Source organism: Canis aureus, chromosome 25, assembly GCF_053574225.1.
Source record: "Canis aureus isolate CA01 chromosome 25, VMU_Caureus_v.1.0, whole genome shotgun sequence".
Taxonomy (NCBI): domain Eukaryota; kingdom Metazoa; phylum Chordata; class Mammalia; order Carnivora; family Canidae; genus Canis; species Canis aureus.
In genome coordinates, this window is record NC_135635.1 from 34,338,565 (window position 1) to 34,353,336 (window position 14,772).

Genomic DNA, 14,772 nt, shown 5'->3' on the forward strand with positions numbered 1-14,772 from the left:
ACACCAGTCCTGAAGAAAACATACCTATTATTCCAAGTATGGGCCATGTTACATCATGTTATTAAGCAGTGTTACAACATGCCCTTGGCTTTGGATTGTCCTCACTGTTCCTGAAGTAAAGAATAATGTGTAGTCAATGTTTGCTTCACACAGAACAGAACAACTAAGGAAACCAAATCCACACTTTAGCTGCTAAAAATGAACAGAAGCATGCATTTGTATGAATATGTTATGCAAATTGGAGAGAGCCGGGAAGTGATGGGAATGGATGCTGAGGAATATCAATGAACAGGTAGGGTGAGGATATATTTTGAAAAGTTGCCACATATATGTATCAATCAACTTCCTCCAATTAGGCTTAATATTGAATTGCACTCCTATTAATAACTGACATTTTGTAGCACTACCATTAGCCACCATTTTCGCACATTATTATAATGTATTTATAAAGCACTTCCAGATACATTATTTCAGTGGCTCATGACAACAACCTTGTGGGGAGGTTATTAGTTTCCCTCATAAGCTAGGCATCCTACACAAAGATGATGACCTCACCTACAAGTCTGCGGTGGCCCAGCTGATGGAGACATTGCCAAGGCCCAGTGAGGAAGATTGCCTTAGATTTCAAATAGTCAGCTCTGCCTCCACCCACCCACTCCACTCCCATCCCCACCTGTGGGTGGATTCCCACCCAAAAAACAACTGGCCTTTCCAGGGCCTAACTGTCAGATTGAAAAGAAAACCTAAGGCTTAATTGTTCTTTACAAAATTACCTTCGAAACAGGACCTAAACTCAGATAAATGAGAAAACTTCCCAAGGATCTCTTTAGCCACACAAATAGGTGACCATTTTAATGAGATCCTTCACTAAATAAAGAAATTAGCAAACATCACTTGGCTCTTACCTTACCACATTTCCCCCAAAACAAGCTGGGTCCCCTCTCCCAGGCCAATGAAGTAGGACGTAGGAAACCTAACACAAACAAGGTTAGCAAAGATAGGACCAGGTCATCTTACCTAATTTGTAAGGTGATCTTGAAGAAACATCAGAATCTATATGGAGCTCAAAAGCAAAAGGAGCTTCTGAGGCAAACTCACATTTTTTTTTTAAACCCTCCCTTAGGCCTTCCAAGCTTTATCCCTTAAGAAGGGGTTTCCTGGGGCACTTGAGTGGCTCAGTTTAGCGCCTACCTTCAGCTGAAGTCATGGTATTGGGGTGCTGAGATTGAGCCCCATGTTGGGCTCCCTGCTCAGTGGGGAGCCTGCTTCTCCCAGTCATCCCCACTCATGCTCTCTCTCACTATCTCTATCTCTCTCTCTCCCTAATAAATAAATAAAATCTTTAAAGAAAAAAGAAAGGGGGTTTCCTGACCTTAAAATGTCCTGTGGTAGTTGTAGCCACAAAAAGTATCTACTAATCATAACTCAGTAGCATCCTCTGTTTGTCTCCTTCCTAAAGCAACTTTGGAAAGTGATACTGTTCTTCCCATCTTGCCCCAGGAGAGACAGAGACAAAGGTGCAAATACTGAGATTTTCCTGTAGTCATTCCAAAGTTTAGCAGGCGCTTTGTTTTGGTTCTTAATAAAACAATTATTAAAGATTAGGGGGTATCATTTTTCCATAAATGGCAAGATATTGCTGGCCAGAAATATTTAATCACTAGACAGTCTTCCAATCTGGCAGAAAGTAAAAGAGAATGATTTGGGATCGAGTGTCACACTGAGCCAGTTGGCCTTGTTCTCATTGAGATTATTTACAGGAAAAACAGGACTGCCTCTAACCCAGGCAAAAAGTCAGTGAGACCTGGGTCCTGGTTCAGCTGCTTAATGTGACTGTGAGCAATAGTGCCAAGGCCCAGTTTCTTCATCGATACAGCGATTTTTCAGGATCTTCATCAGGATTTTAAAAAATGATATAAACAAGTGACTTGGCACATGCTGAGTGCTCCATAAATGTTAGTTCATGTTATTATCTATTCAACTATAGGAAGAGAACATCTGCTTATCAGACTACAGGGGATTCAACCCAGGCACTTCAGGGAGCTGTAAATCAAAACCTAATATTTGGAATCATTTTTTTTTCTGTTTCTTCCCCTTGTAAACGAGGGACAATTATATATGCTATTAAAATTGAGCTGGTAGGGTGCCTGGGTGGCTCAGTTGGTTAAGTGTCTCCCTTTAGCTCAGGTCATGATCCCAGGGGCCTGGGATCAAGTGCCCTATTGGGCTCCCTGCTTAGTGGGGAGTCTGCTTCTCTCTCTTCCCTTACCCCCTGCTTGTGATCTTTTCTCTCTCATTCTCCCTCTTTCAAATAAATACATAAAATCTTTTTTAAAAATCTAAAAACTAAAATTGAGCTTGTAGAAAAGTATGGAGTTTGCAGCAGATAGTCCAGGTACAACTAATAAGTTGCTTGCATTCTTTTTTTTTTTAAGATTTTATTTATTTATTCATGAAAGACACACACACACACACACACAGAGACCAAGAGAGAGAGAGGCAGAGACACAGGCAAAAGGAGAAGCAGGCTCCATGCAGGGAGCCCAATGTGGGACTCGATCCTGGGACTCCAGGATCATGCCCTGAGCCAAAGGCAGGCGCTAAACCCCTGAGCCACCCAGGGATTCCTTTTTTTTTTTTTTTTTAAGTAGTCTCTACACCCAGCATGGAGACCAATGTGAGGTTAGAACTCACGTTCTTGAGATCAAAACCTGAGCTGAGATCAAGAGTCAGATGCTTAGCCAACTGAGCCACCCAGGCACCCCCAGTTGCCTGCATTCTAATGTATTTTTTTCCAAATGGAGGAAAGAGTGGGGAGACATAATTAATGCAGGAGAATTTTCATGTAAGGGCACAGCATGTGAGAAGTATGCGGGCTGGCTATCACTGATCCAGGTAATTCTGATACCATTAGAAGAATGAAAGAACAGACTGGTGAAATGTAAATCATACAAAATTTTTCTTTAACTAGTCAGAGCTTGTGAAAGAAAGAAAGAAAGAAAGAAAGAGAGAAAGAAAGAAAGAAAGGAAGAAAGGAAAAGAATTTTCAGATAATACTGGACCCATCTGCCTTCCTATGCACAGGCGGAGAAAGGCTGAAGGCCAGTGTCCAAAGGGACCTTGAAATTCATAGTAGGCTTCCAATTACCTGTTTGAGCCAGGCTTGGAAGGAACAGAGAGACCGAGATATTAAGTTAGCACATCTAATTCACAGGAAAGCTATTCTATATTATAGCTATACTGTTATATGTTCCTAACCTCTTTCAACAAGAATGAAATGTCTTCTGATCTAGGAGGTGTGACATTAACTGCCCAACCTCAAGAGGGAACGTTCACTAGGAAGATATGAAGCTTAAAGCTAGTTCATAAAGTAGTTTTTCCCCTTTGAGAGATTTTTTTTTAGCTTATGAAATGTATCTTTACCCTGCAAGTTGCTCCAAGATATATTTTTAAAATATTATTTACAGTTGCTCTCTAGTAGAGGATACATTTCAAATGTATCTTGATTAGACAGTCCCATGTAACAAAAGTTCCTTTCCTTGAAAATGTCTGCAGGAGTTTGGAAAACATAGTAACTTCACTTGACTGTAACAGTGATACTCTTTTCCCGTGCCAGCTTTTGCCTGCTCCTTTTTAAGACACAAAGAATACCCATCTTCTCAATCTCCCTAGCTTTCGGGCCACAGGACAATAGCACAATGCAAATCACTCAGTAACTACATATTTAAGTAACCACCATATAATAGGAGTTTAGCAGAGGTGTCCTGGGGGAAAAGAAACAAAATCAATGACCCTGTGTGAGATGTGTATTCTCTTCATTCAAAGCCTACCCACCCCCCATCCGTCCACACCCGCCAAGCCAACTTTATCTCTCTATGGCCCGGAACACCCCCTCCCGGAATCTATCTCTTGTGTAGCTACCAATCAGAATCAGTCCCTTGCTCAAAAATCCTCAAGGACTTCTATATCAGTTAAGATTTGCATTTGGCAGCTAGTAACAGAGACCAGAAATAATAGTGGCTTAAATAAGATAAAAGTGTATTTTTCTTTTCTTTAAAGGAATTCTGGAGATAAGCAGTGCAGAGCTGGTGTAGCATCGCTTATAGTTTCTGCATCTTTGTGCTCTACAATGCACCTTCTATCCTCAGAAACAAAGGATGCCTCCTCAGGTTGCATCCATCTTATCCACCTTCCAGGCAGCCAGAAGGGGACAGATAGGCAGATGTCAAACTTTTTTTCAAATGTCTTCAAGGGCCTCAGTACACCATACTTTATGGGTTACTCCTTCAGTAACTGCCAGATCCATGAATGAATGAGTTCTGCACGAGTTCTGAAGCAGGAGGATTTATCACTTACAGAACTAATGAATGTGGGATGTCTGGGTGGCTCAGTGGTTGAGCATCTGTCTTCGGCTCAGGTCATGATCCCACAGGCCTGGGATCAAGTCCCGCATCGGGCTCCCTGCATGGAGCCTGCTTCTCCCTCTGCCTGCGTCTCTGCCTCTCTCTCTGAGTCTCTATGAATAAATAAAATCTTAAAAAAAAAAAAAAAAATCCAAGGGCTCTGGGTTCCAGTTCTGCCTCAGCCACCCACTAGCTAGGTAACTCTTGGTAGCTGACAACCTCTTTGGGTCTCAGTTTTCTCAAAAGAGAGGTTTTGACTAGATCGTGTAAGGTCCCTTAACAGCATTAAAGTGACCATTACCTGATACTAATAGCTCCTGCATTAGCCAATGCTGAAAAAAGGTTGTTGGAACCTAGGAGAGGGGCTCAGCGGTTGAGTATCTGCCTTCGGCTTGGGTCATGATCCTGGGGTCCTGGGATGGAGTCCCAAATCAGGCTGCCCGCAGAGAGCCTGATTCTCCCTCTGCCTATGTCTCTGCGTCTCTATGTCTCTGTGTCTCTATATCTCTCATGAATAAATAAAATCTTTAAAAAGATGAAACCTAGGAGAATGTTTAAGGGGTAAGAGCAGGTTAGACAGGACATGGAACGATCATGTGGAAATAAAGTGCCACACTGAAGAGACCCTTCTGGTGCTCTCCACCACAGGCCCAGAGGTATTACCTTGGAAGTGAATTTAGGATTTACTCCAGGGAGCACAAGCACAGGGAAAGTCTCTTCTCATACGCAGGGTGGGTGTGGTATACTGCAGAGTCAAAAAATACTAATAAAATAGCAAACATACACATAGTTATTAGTTTTATGCAGGTTTTGTTCTAAATTCTTTACCTATTTTTAATTTTTTTTTCTAGAGAGAGACGGTTTTAAGATTGTAAAGACAGGGGTCCCTGTGTGGCTCAGCAGTTGACTGCCTTCTGCCCAGGGCGTGGTCCTGGAGTCCTGAGATTGAGTCCCACATCGGGTCCTGGCATGGAGCCTGCTTCTCCCTCTGCCTGTGTCTCTCTCTCTGTCTCTCTGTCTCTCATGAATAAATAAATAAATAAATCTTAAAAAAATATAAAAAAAGATTGTAAAGAGAGAGGCAAAGCAAGAAACAGAATTAAGGTATGTAAAGCACTTGGCCTTGGGCACTCATCATTGTCATCATTGCTGACAAACAAGAAGGCACAAGGAGACTTCTCCCTCCCTCCTCCCACATCACCACCCTCTGCCTTCTCCAGAGGAGCATCAGGTCTCTGGAGTCCCACTGCCTCATGCACAGGGTTCATGGTTCTGCTGGGGTGTATCACCCAACCCTGGCCCCCAGCCACCATAGTCAGTGGATCACTACAGATAAGCGGTTAGTTCCTCCCTCTCCCTTTCACCAGCACTAGCTCCCTTTTGAGTGAAGATTTGTTTTATTTTGTTTTCCCTGGCAGAAGGATGGCAAGGAGGCGATGGGCAGAAAAGAGGAAACAAAAGAGAAGATGTAGGAACTATTTCAGGCCTGGGTTTTCACCAGTTGTTGATATTTAGAGCTTTTGTTTTCTAGAAATATGCAAAGACTATCTGACGCTCTTCCTAGAGACTGGAACAGAAGCAAGATGGCCCGGCCTGGGAATTACAAGTGACTTAGATTCACTCCAAAAGCACTTGATTTGATTGCTGAGGAGATGAACAGTGAGCTGGGAATTTGCAAACACCTGTACCCACTGAACGGACAGCTTCTGCTTGGGTCACAGACCAAATGCAGGTCATTATCTCAGTTTAGCCAGCAGAGGTCTCTCTTTTCCTAAACTTCAGTTAAACACCACTCCCCACCACCACCACCCCACCCCCGCCAAAAAAAAAGAACTCCGGGTTTGCCCATTTTTCTCATCCCTCCTCTGAAGTCTCCCTCCAAAACCAAATAAATAGTGAATCCTTTGGCCAAAGTAGCTGTAAACATTCCAGCCAGTTGCCCAGTAAAAATGGAAGACAAAAACGTTGAGCTATTTGAAGAAAACGACGCAGTATTCACCCCTAAGCTGTTTGCCTGCTTAGAAGATTCACACCAACTCTCCTGGCAAAACATGGGTTGGCCCCTAAAATGACACAAGCAACCGGCTCATCATGGCAATGAGAAGAGAAGGCAAGCTGAACTGTTAGCAGGTGGAGCCCAAGTGGTGAGATTCACTCCTTCAGCTTTCATGGCTCAACAGAAGACACCAGGAGGTGGGACTTGCAGGGGAGGGGGTGCCCCCCCACCCGTTGAACCTGCAATTTATCAATTGTGGCCAGTATTCGCCCTGATGGTCCAAGGACTTCATGTCCCCTTCATTTACTGAAACCAGAATTTTATTTATTTATTTTTAATATTTTATTTATTTGACAGAGAGCACAAGCAGGGGGAGCAGCAGGCAGAGGGAGAGGAAGAAGGCTGAGCAGGACCCCACTCCTCCCCCCCACTCCCCGCCCCATGCCGGGCTCCATGCTGAGCTCACTGGGTCCTGGGATCATGACCTGAGCCAAAGGCAGACGTGTAATCAACTGAGCCACCCAGGCGCCCCTTAAACCAGAGTTTTAAAACATATTTTCTGTTGTGTATTTTTTTTTAAGATTTTATTTATTTATTCATGATAGAGAGGGAGAGAGAGACAGAGACACAGGCAGAAGCAGGCTCCATGCAGGGAGCCTGACATGGGACTTGATCCTGGGACTCCAGGATCAATCAGGCCCTGGGCTGAAGGCGGTGCTAAACCGCTGGGCCACCAGGGCTGCCCTCTGTTGTGTATGTTAAACAGCATCACAAAGGAACATAAAGGTGCCAGCTTAAACATTCTTTCCCACATCCTATAGAAATGATCCTGATCAAGACTAAGGGCTTTGACTAGAATTAGATAATATGAGGAAATAAGCAAGTTTAATTGAACCTGCACAAGTCATTTGCTTAAGAAATGGCTCCCTGGGGCGCCTGGGTGGCTGAGTCCTTTATGCATCTGCCTTCAGCTCAGGTCAAGATCCTAGGGTCCTGGGCAGCCACGGAGGCGCAGCGGTTTAGCACTGCCTGCAGCCCAGAGTGTGATCCTGGAGACCCAGGATCGAGTCCCACATCAGGTTCCCTGCATGGAGCCTGCTTCTCCCTCTGCCTGTGTCTCTGCCTCTCTCTCTCTCTCTGTCTCTCATGAATAAATAAATAAAATCTTTAAAAAAAAAAAAAAAAAAAGATCCTAGGGTCCTGGGATCCAGACACATGTCAGCCTCCCTACTCAGCCAGAGAGTCTGCTTCTCCCTCTCCCTCTGCTCAAGTTCTCTCTCTCTCTCAGGTGAGAGAAAGGAAGGAGAGAAAAAAGAAAAAAAAGAAAGAAAGAAAGGAAGGAAGAAAGAAAGGAAGAAAGAAAGAAAAAGAAAGGAAAGGAAAGGAAGAAAGAAAAAGAAATAAAGAAATAGAAAGAAAGAAAGAAAGAAAGAAAGAAAGAAAGAAAGAAAGAAAGATGGTTTCCCATTGCTCTTAAGGTCAAGTTCAGAATTCCTAACATGGCTTGAAAACCCCCTCACGTCTGGACCTCACCACGGCTCCATCCGAGTACTTATTCCTGCTGGCCTTGTTCACTGCTCTAAGCCATAAGCACCTTCTTTCACTTCCTCAAAGTCCTTCTCCAACTTGGGGCCTTGGACCAGCTCAGCCTGTGTTACTCTCCTTCCCCTCCTCCCTTAGACAGGTTAATTCTCCTGCTCAGTCTCCAGATCTGAGCTGAAGGTCATTTCCTTAGGAGAGATTTCCAAGCTACCATCCCTAGGTTAGGCACCCTGTCTCAAACTCTCACAGCATCCTATAGGAGAACCCACTACAACCCGGGGAACTTTCAGCAGACTGCAGAAGGCCCCATGTGGAGAGATGGATTTTTAAAGGTTTGTTTCTTTTTGGCCAACACAGGGAGGCTTGAGGAAAGAGTCTGGATTTCAGCCCCTGCTTTATACCCTCAGCTAAACATCTTTTTATGGGGCCCAAACTATTGGAGCATAAAACAGAAGCTTTGAGATCCCTTCATAACATTTCCGAATGCTCAAGTAAATTGCATTTAATAATGATGGCTCAGATTCCCTGTCCATCTCCTCCAACAGCCTGAAGAGGGCAATACTCCCGCTTGTCTCAGACACGGAGCCTGGCCCCTAGCAGGGGTTTCATGAGTACACATGCAACAGTGAAGAAGTACTGAGCAACCAGTAAGTTATCACATGCTTTTTTTCTAGTAAGATAATACATGTTCACTGTTCAGTCTACACTATTTTACTATCATCTTCCTTTGACTCCTGTGAGTATGTGGTTTTCAGCCAAAAATCAGGAATCTAGCTTCCCTGGAAAATAACCTGATCCACAGGGATGGACTACGTGATTCTGAGTAGGAAACAGAAATCACAGAATCATAAGCCAGAAGGAACCTATAAATCATCTTGTTTAACTTCCCCACTTTACAGGAAATCAAGGATAGAATATTTTTGTCTATGAGATGAACACTGGATGCAGTGATCTCCCACACCTGGTATTCTGAGATTCTAAGATTTGCCCCACGTCAGTCCCATGTAGAGTGACAGCTAAAGACGGTCTGCTAACTAGAAATTTAAAACAATCTCTGCAGCACTCCATCCTAAATAATAAAACTAAGACAGGGAGTTAATCTGTTGAATTCTGGGCAGCATCCCTGGGTGTGCCAAATGCCAAAGACCAAAGAATGTGAGGTTTGGGATAATGTTATCCACAGGATCTCTTGTGCCAAAAAGATGGAAGAGGCTCGATTTTCCATGGCTTGTTAAGATATTCCTTAGTCAATGGGAATGATATTCATACCTCATTTATGTGTCCTGGAAGCAAAACCATATACCCAAACACATACACTCCTGGAAATTCATATATGGATTTAATGATATATAAAACTAAATAAAGGGCATCCCGGGTGGCTCAGCAGTTTAGCGCTGCCTTCAGCCCAGGGCCTGATCCTGGGGGGGGGGGGGAGATCGAGTCCCACGTCCGGCTCCCTGCATGGAGCCTGCTTCTCCCTCTGCCTGTGTCTCTGCCTCTCTCTCTCTCTCTCTCTCTCTCTGTCTCTCATGAATAAACAAATAAAATCTTAAAAAAAAAAAGACTAGACAAAAATAGAGGGGAAATGAATTATAGAAATGCTTGTTCTCTGCTAATGTCTGAGAAAAGAGAATGTGAGACACAAAGAGAAACTTCTGCATTCAAGAATTATAAAGATAGGGGCACCTGGGTGGCTCAGTCAGTTAAGCGGTTAAGCGTCTGCCTTCAGCTCGGGTCATGATCCCAGAGGTCCGGGGATGAAGCACCATGTCCAGCTCTCTGCTCAGCGGGTAATCTGATTCTCTCTCTCTGCCCCTCCACCCACTTGTGCTTGCTCTCTCTCTCTCTCTCTCTCTCTCCCAAATAAATAAAAAATTAAAAAAAAAGAATTATAAGGATAATTATTTTTCAAATTTGAAATATCTTTGTGGTGGTTTTTTGTTAAAAATTTTTTACAAAAAATGGGGTCATACCAAAACATTGCTCTGCGCCTGCTTTAATATTATTGACAACTTTTCCTATTAATGTAGATGAAGCAACCCCAGGGTGTTTTAATGGCTGCAATCTGTGTAATTCTTGGATATACTGTAGTTGATTCAAATAATCCCGTATTCATATATCTAAGGAGTTATTGTTCAGTTGTTTACTTTTTTGTTTCTTTTTATAATCAAATATGTAACTTCACAAAGATCATTCTGGTGAATATATCTTTAGTCATACATCTAATTATTTCCCAAAAGTAAATTTGTAGAAGAGGAATTGTTAAATCAAAAAGTAAACCTGCAGTATATAATATAAAATACAATATGTGTATATATGTGTTTGTAGGAGAGATTTAACATTTTTCCCACATTGTTGGCTTTAGCCCTATAATCTAATGCCATTTATTCCATAACACGGTCTCTCTGCTGGTTCGACATTTTGTGTTTATCATATAATAAATTCTGCTTGAAGCTTTTAAGAAAATAGAGAACTTGTAAGAAAAACCAGGATAAGGTGGTGATTTTGGAGAGGCTCAGATTATCAGCCAATATGCAGGAATTAAAAGTGGAAATGGATGAAATGTGTCAAGAAAGATGGTTGTACTCACTTTAAGAGGCTGATTTGGGGGATTTCTATGGGGAAAAAAAAAGTGACACTAAGCCAAAGATTAGCTGGTTTGGATGAGAGGAATTTTACACTGAATTTGAAAGGTAGTCATGGCTTCCACACATGCAAACTCTTTGCTTCTCTGGTCACCAATGAAGCTGGTGAGTTGGGGGGAGGGGCGGGGGGGGGCGGGGGGGCGCAGGGGGGGGAATCACTCAGCCTTGGACAGAAAGGAGGGAAGCAAAGCTTAAACTATCAAGGAAGGAAAATGACCGCCTTTGTATCTAAGTGAAATTGTGACTTTTTTTGCCTCGACTTATGTGTTGTGTATATAATTTATAACTCTTATAGTTTTAAACTACCAGTGGAGCATGTTTTCATATTTTAAGAGCCTTTAATATTTCCTTTTCTGAAAACTATGTTCATATCCTTTGCTTATTTTTCTGTCAGTTTGCTTTTTCTCATTGATTTGAAGAAATTTTATATTTATCAGAGAAATTAGCCCTTCAATATATGGGTTGTAAACATTTTTTCCAGTTTGCATTCTACCTGTTTGTGGGTGTGTTATTGATTTAGTTCCACAAACAAACATCTGTACCAGGTTCTTTCTGAGATAATTAGAGATGGCCCTAAACTCAGCAAATGCCTTATTTTTAAAGCTTTTTTAAAAAATTAGCGTTAAATATACATAACATAAAATTTACCATTTAGCCATTTTTTGCAATATATTGTGTTTATCAAATACTCAATAAAAATTGCCCTTCTTAATTATAATTATAATTAATTATAGCAGTAATTAAAACAGAAACATATTTACAAGGTTAATATACTGCTGATTGTGGTTGGTTACTTGAGAATCCAAAATATGAAGTGGATGTTATACTGTTATAAATATATATAACGATTAGTATTTATTATATAACAGGTACTGTGCTAAGTACTGCAATACATTATCCAACTGAATAGGTTAATAAACACTATGAGAGAGCTAAATGCATCCTTATTATACAAAGAAATAGAAACTTTAAAAGGTGAGGTAACTTGCAAAAGGTCATATAGGCAATGAATTAGGTAACCCAAGTAATCTGATTCAAGCCTGAAGTGCAACTAGTGTCTCAGAAACGAAGGGCCCCACAACACTGTGTGTGAGACTCTTTTAGAACATAGACAAACTTTAAAATTTTTCCAGTAGTGTGTGCATATATATATGAATGTATGTAAGTATGTATGTATTTATTATTAAATACACATATAATTTACCACTTTAACCATTTTTTAAATGTACAGCTCAGTGGCATCAAGTATAGTCACATTGTTCTGCAACTATCACCCCCATGTCATTGTGTCTAACTTTGCTATGATAGCTTTTGCCATGCAGAACATTTTCTTTGTCATTGAATTTAACATTTTAATAGATTCTGCTTTGTTTCATACCTAGCATGACCTTCCCAACTCTGAGATTATATTTTTTTAAAAATCCACTTGTTTCTTCTGGTAGATCTATAATTCCTTTTTTTTTTTTTTTAAATTTCATTCTTTAATCCTCCAGGAATTGATCCTAGTGTAAAGTATGAGGTAAGGATCCCACTCCATTTTTTTTAATGCCAATAAAAATTATATTTCCAACTAGACAAATTCATTTTAAATCTAAATGGGAAAAAAGCCAAGCAAAATGGGCCAGGAAAATTCTGGGGGGGGGAAAAAAAAGAATAAAGGGAATGGTTGGGTATGGAGAATTAGTGCTACCAGAAATTAAGACAAAATTCTAAATCTGCAGTAATTAAAGTAATATAGTCCTAAATACATAAACTGATAGAACAATGGAATAGGATAATCAGAACTTACCAGAATTTAGTGTAAAAGTATAATTTTTTAAAGTATAAATTTAACTGCCATCTTTATCACATTGAGTATTTCTATCCAAGAATATGGCACACAATTTCATTTGTTGAAGTCCTCTGCTAGAGATATATCCACAGAGAGAACATCGCTCTGTCTGCCCACTGCCTTCCTGTCCACTGAAGAGTGGTGGTGGTGAAAAGCTACTGGGGACACTTTGTTTGGAGTCTAAATTGTTTTCCAGGGTCATTTCTAACATATTGGACTCCTCTATTTACATAATGTGGAAAGCTGTTATCAAGTCTGATTTAATCAGACACATATCTGTACCATATTTCCATAGTCTGGGCTCAAACCCAATACCAAGTGTTAAAGATGAAATAGTAGGTGTTAGGTGTTGGCAGACTTCTTTTTAAAGTTTCCAGAGGCTGTTTGGGCCACGATTTCAGTTGGAAAGTTAGAATGGCAGCTGGAAGTTACCAGCTACTCCTCAGTATTATTAGTTACCACTCTCAAAGACAGTGCTTCAAGTTAGCAAAGGTGTTGGTCTAGAACATAGGTGTTCAATGTCCAATAGACATATAATGGGAGGGACGCCTGGGTGGCTCAGCAGTTGAGCATCTGCCTTTGGCCCAGGGTGTGATCCTGGAGACCCGGGATCGAGTCCCACATCGGACTCCCTGCATGGAGCCTGCTTCCCCCTCTGCCTGTGTCTCTGCCTCTCTCTCTCTCTCTCATGAATAAATAAAATTTTTTAAAAAGAGAGAGAAATATAATGGGAGTCACATATGCAACTTAAAATTGTCCATTTAACCAGGCTAAAAAAAGTAAAAAGAAACAGATGAAATTAAACATTTTTATTTAATCCAATATACCAAAAATACTATCACTTCAACATGTAATCGATATAAACATTATTGAGATAGTTAACATTCTTTTTCATACTAATTCTTGGAAACCTGGTGTATATTTCAGTTACAGCACATTTCAACTTGGAATAGCCATACTCAAAAGCTCAAGAGCCACACACGGCTTCTGGCAGGCTACCATACCGGACAGTACAACTCTAGAAATGGTAATCACCAGGGAAAATTGCTTAATTTACTGGATATCCATAGCATTCAAGATTGGAAATACAATATCTCAAGGATTTAGAACGGACTTTGAAAGGGACTAGTTCTCACACTCACTTGATATATGGCCCTTGTCTACAATGTCCTTATCAAGGGGTCATCCAGTCTAGTGCCCGATTCACACTTCCAGGGATGAGGAACTCATTACTTCCCGAGACTGCCAGTCCATCTGGAGGACCTCACCGAGGGCACAGGTGGGTTGGTTTACGGTGGTCGCAGGAGCTTTGTTAGGTTGAGTAAGCACAGGGTTAGTTGGGTCAGGAAGGATTGGAGGAGTTAACTAAAAAAATGGCTGGGGAAGTTAGTAACTGTTAGGACTGGGCTGAAGGCTGGGCTGCACGTCTGCTTAAAATCGTTAGCTACACTGCAGGAAGAGTAACAGACCCCCAAAACATATGTATATATGCTGGCTTCACTAATCTGAAGATAGAGTGATTTGAAGAATACTTTGAATCATAAACTTCTGAGAATTTCACAGCATAGTAAAACCTAATTGGGTTACAATTAGTAAGGGATATCATTTCTATTAGACCTGTAATACAAATAACATTATCCTAAATCTTTTTTTTTTTCATTATCCTAAATCTTAAAGGACTTTATCAAAAGATTGAACTTCCAGACGCAGAAATCAAAGGCACTTTAAAAAGTCATATTCCCTTTTTCCTCAATTTTATTTTCACATTTGCCTTAAGCAAAAAACCTCTGGGCATCAAAGACAGAAAACTTAAAAAAAAAAAAATCCAATAAAAATGACAGCGACTGGCTGAATTATGATGGATTCTAGCTGAGTAGCGCTTGAAATAATAGACCTGAGCTATATTTACATCTCCCCAGCCAGTTTCTTTCCTCTTCCCACCCCCCCTTCCTTGGTTGTGAGGAGGTGTTCTTTTCCGGGCCACCTTCACCCCCAGCCCCAGCGCTCCCCAAGTCTACCTTTCCAAGGCAGGGGACGGTGCATCCTCCTCTCCCGGGCTCCTGTCAGCGCTTCCCTAGCACCTCTGGCCGGCAGCCGGGGAAACGGCGCGCCCTGGACATCCATTAACGTTTTATACTACATCTCTGCCCCCGCCGAAGCTTCTCGGTTTGTTTACCGCGGCCCCACGCTCCCCCCGCCCCCGCCCGCACAATGTCAACCGCACTTCGGGGCAAAATTTTTGCACAGATGCTCCGCCCACCCGCCTCTCCCCAAATCCAGCTAAAACACCCCACCTCGGGCCGCCAAAGTGGGTTCCGTTGTACGATGCGAGGGACTGTATTTTTTTTTTTTTTT

General features: G+C 41.6%; 1 long non-coding RNA gene across 3 annotated transcripts in view; it reads right to left on the minus strand.

Annotated features, from left to right (window-relative positions):
• LOC144297204 (uncharacterized) overlaps positions 1-14,772 on the minus strand; it is a 39,885-nt gene extending 25,113 nt beyond the window's left edge. Inside the window, exon 1 of one of the 3 annotated variants that reach the window (XR_013364288.1) lies at positions 14,712-14,772. This is a non-coding gene — a long non-coding RNA (uncharacterized LOC144297204). Of the gene's footprint in view, positions 1-14,435; positions 14,629-14,711 lie in introns of those variants that run through there. The other 2 variants (XR_013364286.1, XR_013364285.1) reach the window with 2 other exon arrangements.